We start from the raw sequence: 12,272 nt of genomic DNA, 5'->3' as shown, positions 1-12,272 counted from the left end.
TGTTGCAATAGTCCAGCCTAGAGAGAACCAAAGCTCTGGAGACTGTGAGCTTCTGGGAAGAAAGGAAGAATACCTCTGAGGAGGTGCAGCTGGTAGTGTGATTTCTTAGAGACGTCAGAGATGTGAGGAAAGAAGGAGAGTGTAGAGTCAAAGATGACCCCAAGGTTTTTAGCCTTGCAGGTGGGAACAGGAAGAGGGCCAAGAAACAAGAAAGGCCAGCCTGAGAGCTACAGGAAAGGAGGAAGTGGGCAGGGGGGGAGTGGGACCAATTAGGAGAAAGCTAAGCATTTTAGAAGACTGGATTGACTTCTCCCAGGTTCTGAGGGCACTAAGGAAGGACCAGTAAGAAGAACCAGAGCCTACCACCTCCAGCAGTGCAGGGGGAAGAAAGAAAGCCCAAAGGGCAAGAAGCACCTATACCCCCCTCAGGCACACCGAGCAAAGAATGATTTGCAGGCATGGTCGAGCAAGCAATATCCTCGAGCCTCAGAGGTGGCCCTCACGCTTCAGTGGAGTTGATTGAGGACTCCTTTTCAGACGCCTCAGAGCTTAGTGGAGATGAGGGAACTTCATCAACAAGCCCCATCACAAGAGCTGTAAAGAAAAGCAGTAAGAGGAAAAGAGAAGAGCAGGCCAAGGTCAGGGATGAGTTTGCCCCAGACACGCTGACCCACCCTAGATCAGCAGAGTTAAATTAAAGTGCCAAGTTACCTAAAGAAGCCCCTTCATACTCCATTGTACAAGGAACCCAGGAGCAAGCTCAGAGCTGAATGCCCCACGTCCGTAGTCCAAGATAAATTGGCAGAACACCCAAAGTTGACGCCCTTTGCTAACCTTCATGTTGCAGTATGGCAGAGACATCAAGAAGGGAATTGATAGCTCATGGACATCCTGCCAGGACAAGACACCTGGTTGTGGTAGGGCCACTGGCAAACAAATGGATCAGGCACTCCCCTGGTTCAACCTTATGCTCACAGTCACTGGTTATTCAGAGATTCATAATTTTAAATCTCTATAGATACATTAATATATATCTTTTAAAAATCTTCTCTTCCTGATCCAATGTGTGAACTCAGTACTTATTTATTTCATCATAAGAAATGCAATATGCAGTACAAAAGCCAACGCATTTCGGAGCTATGTCCGTCCTCAGGGATAAAAACTGCATTCAATCCATATTCTCCCGTTGGACTGAGCGTTCTCTGGCCACCTGCTGGTGGTTGAAAAAAGGCACTGTGGATTCAGGATCTTCTGACCTCACTTTGGGGTCTGTGTGTACCTACGTTGGCCACTGGTAAAGACACTGAAGATGGCAGAGGAGGCGAAGGAGCACAAGGGAGCAGTAGAGCCAAACACCCTGCCAGGCTAGGCACAACGGGCCATATGCTTGCTAGAAAATGCAATTGCACGTTTTGTTGCATTGGAATTTTCTGAACAACATTGGTGTGAATATGCCTTGTTTGTTCACATTTTCTTTCATCAACCATTACTACAGGGTCACTGATAAGAGGATACATAATATATACCAGTTCAGTTTATATATGGAAAATATGATTTTAAATGAGGCACCTGTTAGGCTTTTTTTTAACCAGCCTCCTGTGCATGTATTACTTTTAAGCCGGGCCACCTGCCCACATTGTGTGTTGTTGACGTCAGGAGACGTATTGGCTCTCCCAAATGAATATGAAGAATTAAGCATAACGACCAAGAACATATGAACAAATTGTATTGGTACATTTACAAATCTTTACTGGCTTTGGGGTATATATTTTATAGGCTAAATATGCAAATAATGGAACGTTTGCACATTGAATAGTGAGGTGATGTGCAATGGAACAAAAATGAATTGGGGAAAAATGTGATGTAATTGTGCAGCCGTGCGCTTATTGTACAGAAGACCCAATTTTCTGTTTCGCTGGTCATTTTGCTGAAACCGGTCATGCACTGCTCAGAGTTATTCACTGTCCCTGCTGTGGACAATAATGTAGAGTAGAAACACCTTCCAACTTCCTCCTCCCATTAAAGCAACACTCACCCTTTCCTTTAGTGTAATCGTTAGCCCTTGCGGGACATCCTGTCCCTCAATATGACCCTCCTCTAGTGCCATCTGGAGCCCCTGTGGGACACACTATGCCTCAATTACCGCACTTGTACGATCTGAATGTTGTAAGGTCTACTACGATCGCTACTTTCTCCTACCTGTTCCCCCACCCCCTCCTGCCTTGCTGCGCCTCGAAACACTTGTGTATAGGCGCATTACAAATAAACCATAAATAAATAAATACATTTCACCCTCCCCAGCCCCTGCGGGACACCTTATCCCTCAATATGACCATCCCCTGGAGCCACCCCCAGCCGTTGTGGGGCACCGTATCCCTCAATATCACCCTCCCCTAGTGCCACCCCCTGCCGTTGTGGGGCACCCTAACCCTCAATGTCACCCTCCCGTAGTGCCACCCCCTGCCGTTGTGGGGCACTCTAACCCTCAATATCACCCTCCCCTAGTGCCACCCCCTGCCGTTGTGGGGCACCCTAACCCTCAATATCACCCTCCCGTAGTGCCACCCCCTGCCGTTGTGGGGCACCATATCCCTCAATATCACCCTCCCCTAGTGCCACCCCCTGCCGTTGTGGGGCACCCTAACCCTCAATATCACCCTCCCCTAGTGCCACCCCCTGCCGTTGTGGGGCACCCTAACCCTCAATATCACCCTCCCATAGTGCCACCCCCTGCCCTTGTGGGGCACCCTATCCCTCAATATCACCCTCCCATAGTGCCACCCCCAGCCCTTGTGGGGCACCCTAACCCTCAATATCACCCTCCCATAGTGCCACCCCCAGCCCTTGTTGGGCACCCTACTCCTCAATATCACCCTCCCCTAGTGCCACCCCCTGCCGTTGTGGGGCACCCTATCCCTCAATATTACCCTCCCATAGTGCCACCCCAAGCCCTTGTGGGGCACTGTATCCCTCAATATCACCCTCCCCTAGTGCCACCCCCTGCCGTTGTGGGGCACCCTAACCCTCAATATCACCCTCCCATAGTGCCACCCCCAGCCCTTGTGGGGCACTTTATCCCTCAATATCTCCCTCCCCTAGTGCCACCCCCTGCCGTTGTGGGGCACCCTAACCCTCAATATCACCCTCCCCTAGTGCCACCCCCTGCCGTTTTGGGGCACCCTAACCCTCAATATCACCCTCCTGTAGTGCCACCCCCTGCCGTTGTGGGGCACCCTATCCCTCAATATCACCCTCCCGTAGTGCCACCCCCTGCCGTTGTGGGGCACCCTAACCCTCAATATCACCCTCCCCTAGTGCCACCCCCTGCCGTTGTGGGGCACCCTAACCCTCAATATCACCCTCCCCTAGTGCCACCACCTGCCTTTGTGGGGCACCCTACCCCTCAATATCACCCTCCCATAGTGCCACCCCCTGCCGTTGTGGGGCACCCTATCCCTCAATATCACCCTCCCATAGTGCCACCTCCTGCCGTTGTGGGGCACCCTAACCCTCAATATCACCCTCCCCTAGTGCCACCCCCAGCCCTTGTGGGGCACCCTACTCCTCAATATCACCCTCCCCTAGTGCTACCCCCTGCCCTTGTGGGGCACCCTATCCCTCAATATCACCCTCTCGTAGTGCCACCCCCTCCCCTTGTGGGGCACCCTATCCCTCAATATCACCCTCCCATAGTGCCACCCCCTGCCCTTATGGGGCACCCTATCCCTCAATATCACCCTCCCCTAGGGCCACCCCCTGCCCTTGTGGGGCACCCTATCCCTCAATATCACCCTCCCATAGTGCCACCCCTAGCCCTTGTGGTGCACCCTACCCGTCAATATCACCCTCCCCTAGTGCTACCCCCTGCCCTTGTGGGGCACCCTATCCCTCAATATCACCCTCCCGTAGTGCCACCCCCTCCCCTTGTGGGGCACCCTATCCCTCAATATCACTCTCCCATAGTGCCACCCCCTGCCCTTATGGGGCACCCTATCCCTCAATATCACCCTCCCCTAGGGCCACCCCCTGCCCTTGTGGGGCACCCTATCCCTCAATATCACCCTCCCATAGTGCCACCCCTAGCCCTTGTGGGGCACCCTACCCGTCAATATCACCCTCCCCTAGGGCCACCCTGTCCCTCAATCATCTCTCTCCCTCTAGAATTACTATCAACCTATTTGGGGTGCACCTGGTCCACCAACATTCCCTCTCCGCTTGGACCTTGAACAAACTATTGACTGTCAGAAACGTATTAACTCCATCAATAAACAGTGGCAACTCTGGCTGTGCAATAGATGTATAACCCTCCCTGGACCGTCCTTACACTGTAGCTATACTTTGGGAGTTCCCAGAGGATTTGGTTAAGCAGCAAAGGGGTTATCCCTGGCGCAAGGAGACTTTCCATATATAAGGTGCATGTCAACATGCATACTTACTTTATCACCCACTGCAGAAATGTACATTTCTTTTCTGGAACTTATCCCCCATTCATAAAACACATTTTGATCTTTGGACTGAGTTTTTGCAGTAATGTTGTATTCCACGGTGCTTTGAAATGAAAGTCCTAAAAAAGTGTTAATAAAGTTGATTAGGAAGGTTAACAAACTTACGAAGCTGGCATTTTATTAACACAGCTTTCTTTTGGATTAGTGGATTGCATGGAATTTCTCTGGAGCCAGTTGGCACTAGATTTTACTTTCCTATAAGTCATTTTAACTCTGAATGGAAATCTTGTTAACATAGTTTGAGATACTTAAGCATTTCGTATTGAGCAGCTAGATAGACTTGGGCCAGTGCACGTGGGTTCCTCTAGGCTATGGTGCAGTGTGACACCTGCCCTGATTGGAGAACTTGTCAGACTAAAAGGAGGGAGGAAATATCGGAGGATTTTCAGAAAACGACGATAATTTAAAAGGCCTTCATCCATAGCTCAACTGGTTTCAGTGGGCAAAAGAACTTCACCATTGAAATCAGCTTTTAATCCGACGTTGCTCCATACGCGAATGCGTTTGAACACAAGTTTAGGGTCAACGTGAGGGAGGGCTCATTATTGCGGGATAATGACCCGCCACCAAGTTTGCTGAGGGCCATAACTTGGGGAAGGGTCATTATCCCAAGCAATAATGACCCCTCTCGAGGTCTGTAAGGCTATCAGAAAATGGCGGTTTTAGCCGTACACGTGTTGTAGTTTTTATGGTGAAGTTAAACATGGTGCTTTAAGTACAGTACAGTAAAGTAAATAAACAGAGTTGCCAAATTAATTGTGGTTTTATTTTGCAGTATTTAAATAACATGTTGTCTTTTTAAGTTATGCATTTTAATTGCATCTTAGCGGAACTCGAACAGGTTTAGCGTGAGCACGCATTAGGTGTCATGTAAAAGAAAAACCAAATGAAAGCATTTCCCAGTGGTTTCTCTTTTGTATGGTAAATAGCACGTTGCCAGGGAGGTATTTGCTTTTTGAAACAAACCTTGCCTGAAAATTGCATTGTTGTTTATTCGGAACGGCTTCTGAAGGTAGAATGTTGAGAATGCAGTCAATACAAGTAGTTATTGACTGCACTGTAAACATTCTGATTGGCTGAGAGGAGGTCAATAACGATTTCCATGTGCTAATGCTAGTTCTGCATTATCCTTTGCCAAAGTTCCCACTGAGTCGAATAGCACCACCACTAGTGGTATTTTCAATAGTCAGACCGGTAGTCTGACTAGTCAGACTGGGGCGGTGGTAACAGTAATGAAAATACCATTAACACTGGCGCAAAATCCAAAAGGTCGGTCACCGCTGGAGAAATTCTGTAATAAGATACAGTGATGAAAGCATAAGACAACGTTTCAACTGCTACAATGAGTCCATCTGAATAGCAGCATTGTGCATGCTACCCACAAAGAATGAGCCACAAAAGTGGATCTGGGGGCCCTGGGGGGGGGGGGAGCCACATGCACAGAATGACATTTGGATAAGATGCTTTCTGCGTACTGGTGAATGAGGCACTGAAGGATGCCCGGTGTCTGGAGCCCTCAGTGCAAATGCATGCCTTCCAAAGTAGAGCATAGTGGAGAAGTTGGCAGAGATCATAACATGCACAAGCAGTGAAACCTCCTCCCCGTCGGCATCAGACACGCCCCCACGCTCCTACGATTCAGAAAAGAACTCAAGACCTGCCTCTTCAAGGAGGCTCTCCTCCTCAGCGCCTAGGCCATCACTTTACCCCTCATGCCTCCTGACTCGCTAGATGCCAGCCACGCCTTTCCTCCTCGCCACCCAGCACAGCTGTACCAATCCTATGTCCCCCTCTGTATCTGACCCCCGCTGGATATCAGTTCTGTTGTTACCTCTGCAAAGCTCTCCGTTATGCCTCTGTAAAGCGCTCCGTTATGCCTCTGTAATGTTGTACACGTCTGTAAAGCACTCTGTTATGCATCTGTAATGTTGTACACCTCTGTAAAGCGCTGTGTTATGCATCTGTAATGTTGTACACCTCTGGAAGGCGCTGCATTATGCATCTGTATTGGTGTATAACCCTGGAAGGTGCTGCGTTATGCATCTGTATTGGTGAATACCTCTGGAAGGCGCTGCATTATGCATCTGTATTGGTGTATAACTCTGGAAGGTGCTGCATTATGCATCTGTATTGGTGTATACTTCTGTAATGGGCTGCGTTATGCATCTGTATTGTCTTCACCTCTGTAAAGCGCTGCGTTATGCATCTGTATTGGTGTATACCTCTGGAAGGTGCTGCATTATGCATCTGTATTGGTGTACACCTCTGTAAAGCGCTCCGTTATGCATCTGTATTGATGTACACCTCTGTAAAGCGCTGCGTTTTGCATCTGTATTGGTGTATACCTCTGTAAAGCACTGCGTTTTGCATCTGTATTGGTGTATACCTCTGTAAAGCACTGCGTTATGCATCTGTATTGGTGTCTACCTCTGTAAGGCTCTCCATTGTTTCTAAAAGCTGGGTCCGATAATAATAACGAAATGAATTGAAGGGTAGAGTCAAGTCCCTCCTGTCACAGCCCCAGAGACACAGCATTGCGGCTGGAGGGGAACAGCGCCATCAGGGATCGCAGCGTGCAAAGGTTCTTTTTACCCTCAGAGTTCGTTTCAAAGTTCTTGACTTCACAGCTATGCAAAGTATCCACTTCTACAGATGGTGACGTTTTTAGCCGGCACTAATAATTTAGCTGATGAAATTTCACGCCAATTCTCTTTGCTGCTAAAAATAAATCATCACACACAAGTAGGTGCATGATGTAGTTCACAGAAATAAAGTTGTGCTACAGAATTTAGAGGCTTTACCCCATTTGCGATGTGTGTAACCCTCTTAAGTGCAATCAGCGGAAACCTGCATTGCACATTTGTGAAATTAATCACTGGCTAAAGGTCATTTAGTAGAAAACAGAAGATACAAAGCCACACTTGTGGAATTGTATTCACGCTTAGTGTGCACGACATAGTGCATAGTCATACTTGTAGAAGTGCATTCATGCTTAGTGTGCACCACGTAGTGCACAGCCACACTTGTGGAAGTGTATTCATGCTTAGTGTGCACGACGTGGTGCATAGCCACACTTGTGGAAGTGTTTTCATGCTTAGTGTGCATGACGTGGTGCATAGCCACACTTGTGGAAGTGTATTCATGCTTAGTGTGCATGACGTGGTGCATAGCCACACTTGTGGAAGTGTATTTACGCTTAGTGTGCATGACGTAGTGCAAAGCCACACTTGTGGAAGTGTATTCACGCTTAGTGTGCACGACATAGTGCATAGTCACACTTGTGGAAGTGTATTCACGCTTAGTGTGCACAACGTAGTGCATAGCCACACTTGTGTAAGTGTATTCATGCTTAGTGTGCATGACGTATTGCAAAGCCACACTTGTGGAAGTGTATTCACGCTTAGTGTGCACGACGTAATGCATAGCCACATTTGTGGGAGTGTATAGTGCATAGCCATACTTGTGGAGGTATATTCACGCTTAGTATGCATGACATAGTTGGAAGTGGAAGTCCACGTATGCGCACAACACAAAGGTCTGAAATCAGCACGGCTACTGCTGCACCCATTCTTTTGGGGGGCAGACCCCTGCTACGAGCACATGGTTTAGTGAGGTGGAGCTGTCTTGCCTCATAAGTGGCCCACGAGGAGCCCAGAATTTCAGAGTTGGGTGTGGGTAATGCCATCTCCAAGGAGGTTGTGTGAGGGAACGTGGTCATAAAAATCGAACAGAGAATTGGTGTGAAACTCACCCCAAAACAAGCCTATCATCGCTGGGATGATGTAAACACCGTGAGCCAGACCGGTTTGCATGCCTCAGTGTGCAGGTTCACGAGGCTGTGACATCCAGGCCTGCAACAGCAGCAGAAAGAGGAGGGAAGTGGGAGCAAATACATAATTTAATATGTGTCTCATTTAATTTTAATCTCTAATCTGTCGACTCTAATCTGTACATTTTGAACTATATGCTCTAAGCGCTAAACTCCAAACTATAATATATTCTACCTAGCACTATACTATGCATTATATTTAAGCTAAATACTGTGCTATCGAATACCTGCTTCCTTTCCAGAGACAGTAGCCAGCAAAACAGAACCTGCGCCTGGCATCACCAACCCACCAGGCCCGCTGCCACCACCACACCTTTCAGGTCCTCATATTGAAGAACATGAACAATATAAATGGGAAGTTGTGGCACATGCAAGTCCAGTTTCACCATATGGAGCCTCGGCTCAGGCATTGCTGTGCCTCTTCTTTCTGACTTGCATGCACAGACTAGTACAGTCTGTTGTTCCTCTCCATTCTTGCTGCCAGCGGATTGGTTACTGTGCAGCTAAGGCTGTGCACTCTGCAAACTGCCACACATTCATACGGTACGGCTACTAGCCTCTGGCCGTTCTTTACCTTGATTTGAGTTTAGTTTGATTAATAGCTCACTTCTTTTGTTTATTTTTCGGCATGGGGTTATTCTCAGCATTTAGTCTCAGCTGTCTGCAAGGTGGGGCATTTCCATCTGAAGATCTTGCGGAAAGTGCTTCCCCTTATACCACTTCATTTATGGCCCCCAGTTGTTGCAGCCCTGGTTCTTAGTCACTTGGACTACTGCAATACGCTACACCTCGCCCAGCCTAAAGGTTTAGTCCAGAGACTGCAACGCCTTCAAAATCTTTCAGCGTGAGTCGCTACTGGGTCCCCCTATGGAGCTCACATTACTCCAGTCATATGGTCATTACACTGGCTAGCAGTGACTCAACGCATTTGTTTCAAATCTCCCTGTTTGGTTCAGCGTGCACGCCACAGGGCTGAATACCTCTGGGACAAATTTCTCCGTTACCTTTCAAACCATGAGCGACGCTCACCGTCTGCTGGCTTGCTCTCCGTGCGTACTTTTTGACGTACCAGAGTGAGTGGCCGGGCCTTTTCTTTGGCTGTGGCCCTACTTTGGAGCACCTTATCACTCCCACCGAGAAATGTTACTAACCATGTGCAATTTAGATGCTCCTTGAAGACCTTTCTCTTTTAGCCCATTGTAAATTGCATGCCTTGTGATATTCTAGCGGCAAGATACCTCTGGGTGATAGTGCGCTTTATTGGCATTGTTAACATAACATTATTAGCCATTTTGAGGAGAGGCTAGATTGACCCATTTTCAGGGGTGGCATGTTGCAGTTTCCTTGTTCCATCTAGTATCTTTTTTTTTTTTTTTCCTTTTGATTTTACTTTTGTGTCACTGTGAGGTAACAGCTTCTATTTTTATTTTGGAATCAAAAAGGTGTTTGCCTCGAGACATTTTCCTTTTTAGATTCTACGGATAGCGGGAGCCACTAGATCAGTGTCACACTGTCCCAGTGAGTGGTGGTAGGATTTATGGGTGATATAGGGCCTGCGTCACATTAGCTACTTGGATGTAGTAGTGGAGTGTGTTGGTCTCTTCTGCTATAGCTTTCAATGGCTGACATTGTACTTCTGTGGTGAAACATATTTTCCATTTCCACACAAAGTCACTGGCCCTCATGTAATACATACATTCATAGAGCCCACCCCCTCACCTCCATCATACTGGGAGAACAGCAAGAAAGCACTGTCCATGACACTTGGTAACGTCCCAATACTGCATCGAAAGTACGAGAAACGTTATGCACTCAGACAACCATACCGAATGTACCCCCAAACTGAGGCGACAGGTGAAAAGTGACGCCACTGAGGGACAAGATACGTGGACGCACTGAAACTGATGTATGAACATTTAAAGAATGAAGATGTGACTGAAGTAATATATACACTAAGAAGATAAGTAACAAGAGATGCAGTAGATGTATATACACAGAAACGCAAGGTAGATATGACAATGTAGAAGCTTTCTGAAGTAGGGAATATAATGAGGATAAAGCAGCCATGTTGACAAAATGGATGTCGGCATCGTATAACAGTAAACAAGAAGCCTTGAGAAGGGAAACCAAGGCTCCAGAGCTGACAGGTGCTTGAATACAGATTTGTGCAGAACAAATGATATTTGTTTGGCTCAGGATCAAGGATGCCGCAGCAAGAAGCAACTGCAAAGCACAAAAGGAGTTGAAGCGGATAATATATTTCTCTTACATTAAGCAAAGGAGTGAATAACTGAATGTCAAGTATTGTACAATCGAAGATACAGAAGCACATACAAGACGGAGCAACTAAGCCTCCAGAGGCCGAGGGGAGTAAAAGAACCCAATATAATTAAATCAAATACCACTAATCAAATAGCACTAAATGAAAGGACAGAATGGAGAAAATCATGGTCTCCTCACATGTGGGACGAGACCATAAGACAAGGTCTATTCATAAATCTCCAACGAAGATAGCAATGTACATGCACTCCCTTTAAAGTTCAGAGGAAGAGAACAGTCAGCAAGGTCAACTGCAGAGAAGAAGTCTTGGCTTAGGTCCTAACTGATTGTGAGATGGTAGTGTGGGATGTATTAACCCACGCATCCAAGCCCTGCAACAATAATGTGCATTGTTGGCAGCAGAAACATCAGAATGGCCACTGGAAAGCATGCTGCTCACTCAAAACCAGCCGAAAATGCGCAGTAAAAATTTTAAAGATAGGCTGCCATCCACTTTTGCCTATATTAGTGAGCACAGGAGATCACTGCCTAAAACCACCATTGGGCCATCCATAAAGCAGCCTGAAACCACTTGGAAAAAACAATGCTGATTGCCAAAAGCAAAACAGAGCTGTGTGGGAATCCATTTCTTGATTGTCAAAAATGTGCTAAAATTATGGCTCATAAATCACCAAAAAGATCTAACCTTCTTGTTGGGTGTTCCACATTATTCTACTGCAAGAATCCACATCAATACAATGTCAGCAAGAATCATATGCTATCAAGCTAAATCCCCTTTTAAAGATAGACAGCTGTCAAAAATGGGTGCAATACTGGTACTCACCACTACCAGAAGCCGGCGTTTTAAAACAATTCTTTGTAAAAATGAACAACTGAACCCAAACTATGCCAAAGAAATACTGGCTATCAGAAGCCTAAGGGGTAGAGACAATGTAAAACTATATTCTGAAATGACTTGAAGGAAGCAATTGTTTAATGTATGTATTAAAAATGTGGGTTATATTGGAAGAAGAGACAATTTGTAGACATTGGTTGCAGAGTTAAGAAGTGTTCCCACACTGGGATCAAACAGATTCCACACCTCCCCCCTGGACAAAAGAAGCTTCCTTCTGTCCATGGGAACCCTTCACACCTGGCCTTCCTGCCAACAGGAGAGGATATTGCATGGACATGTTAAGTAGAACTGTTGTGAGAGGAGGAGATTTCCCCTGCTGGCAGGAAAAAGAGACAATAAATTCCTTGACTGAATAGAATATGCTAAATTTGGGTGTAACTGTCAACAACAACTGCTCTGGGAGAGACAGGCCATGTGACCATCTGACTCACCCAGCTCTGCGGGGTGGACCAGACTGGGAGGTGGATTTAACATTGCACCAAATATATGTTTAAGGAAAATGGTTCTAAAATATTGTACCAAGCTGACCAAAATGTCAAACGTTCAGACGGTTAATATGAAAAATTCACTCACAATTCAAGACTAAGCTGGACGCCGGGTGATGTTCTGAGACCAACCCCGGGATTTATTAATATTGTAGATACGGTGTTTATGCTAGAAAAATAAAAATTTACAGTAATATGCTTAGAGAGGGTGTGTATGTCTGTGTACAATTTGGTGCAGAACCTATCTTGTCAAACCCACCAAAATCGCGAATAAGGTG

Source organism: Ambystoma mexicanum, chromosome 10, assembly GCF_040938575.1.
Source record: "Ambystoma mexicanum isolate Mex_15411 chromosome 10, UKY_AmexF1_1, whole genome shotgun sequence".
Lineage (NCBI taxonomy): Eukaryota > Metazoa > Chordata > Amphibia > Caudata > Ambystomatidae > Ambystoma > Ambystoma mexicanum.
The sequence above is the reverse complement of the archived record's forward strand: the minus strand, read 5'-3'. Positions refer to the sequence as shown.